The sequence below is a fragment of the Cervus elaphus genome, chromosome 6, assembly GCF_910594005.1.
Source record: "Cervus elaphus chromosome 6, mCerEla1.1, whole genome shotgun sequence".
Taxonomy (NCBI): Eukaryota; Metazoa; Chordata; class Mammalia; order Artiodactyla; family Cervidae; genus Cervus; species Cervus elaphus.
The window spans coordinates 19428479-19429707 of NC_057820.1; positions in this window are offsets into that span (position 1 = coordinate 19428479).

The following is a 1229-nucleotide window of genomic DNA, read 5'->3' on the forward strand; positions in this document are numbered from 1 at the left end:
TTGGATACGACGCTTATGAGAGACAAGATTTACATCATCAGGAATAGTCAAGCTGAGGTTCTGGGGTGTTGAAAGAAGCATCTTTGGTTGAGATCAATCCTTGAGATCAGTCACAGGGAAATTGTTACCTGTGGTTTAAGGAGGGCCAGTGTTTGCAGTTTCAGCATTAGTTCTACAATGATGTCTCTTTCAACTACTTGCAGTTCACTGATGTTAGTTGAAGTGGAAACACAGGAACAGGGTTTTGGTGCAAATACATCCTTGGAAGTATGTTTTGCAGGAGAAAATCACCATGTCTTTAATACCAAAAAAAGGATTAAAAAGACCACTGGTCTGATAATCTTAAAAATGTCTTCAATTTTTGAGAATCCAAGGTTCTGCATCTGGAAAGCTGTGTAGCTTCGGTCTGGAGAACTGGTTGGAGACACCTGCAGAGGTTGAGGGAAGAAAGAGCTGGTGTCTGAAGTAAAGAGTGATTTGGCCACATGCGAGTCCTCAAGAGGGAAAAGTGGGAACTGGGTTAATAAACAAACCAGCCAAGGTAAAGACAGAAGGTGGAGTTTGGTCACCAGGAAGAAAGCCAGAGACTAACTTCTCTAAGTAGAGTTCAACGAAACCAAGACCCCTCATGGTCTTGAGGGGTCAGTCTTTCCTGAGAGTCCAGAGAGTCAGGACCCTCTCCCTGTCAACACCAGACTCTCTGCACACACAGGCCACTCTGCCTGGAACACTGCTTCCTCCCTTATCTACCTGGGGTTCACAGTCTCCTCCAGACAGAGCTTACAATCAGCTCCTCTGTGAAGTCTTCCCAGGTCTCTCCAGATGGGGGGAGAGACTTGATCCTCTGTGTTCCAACAGCACCCTCCACATCAAGATGAACTACCCGTGGCCTGTAGCCTACCAGGCTCCTCTGTCCATGGGATTCTCCAGGTAAGAATACTGGAGTCGGTAGCCATTCCCTTCTCCAGGGGATCTTCCCAATCCAGGGATTAAACCTGGGTCTCTTGCATTGCAGGCAGATTCTTTACCATCTGAGCCACCAGGGAAGCCCAATATAATTATTGTCAAGATGTCTGACTCTCTCACTAGACCATGAGCCTCTTGAAGCTAGGAGCCATGTCCTGTTGATTTTTCTGTCATCAGAATTAAAATCGTGTCAAGCACATTTGTACCTCAATAGATATTTGACGAATGAGTAAGTGAATGAGTGAATGAGCCCAAGTGCAGCA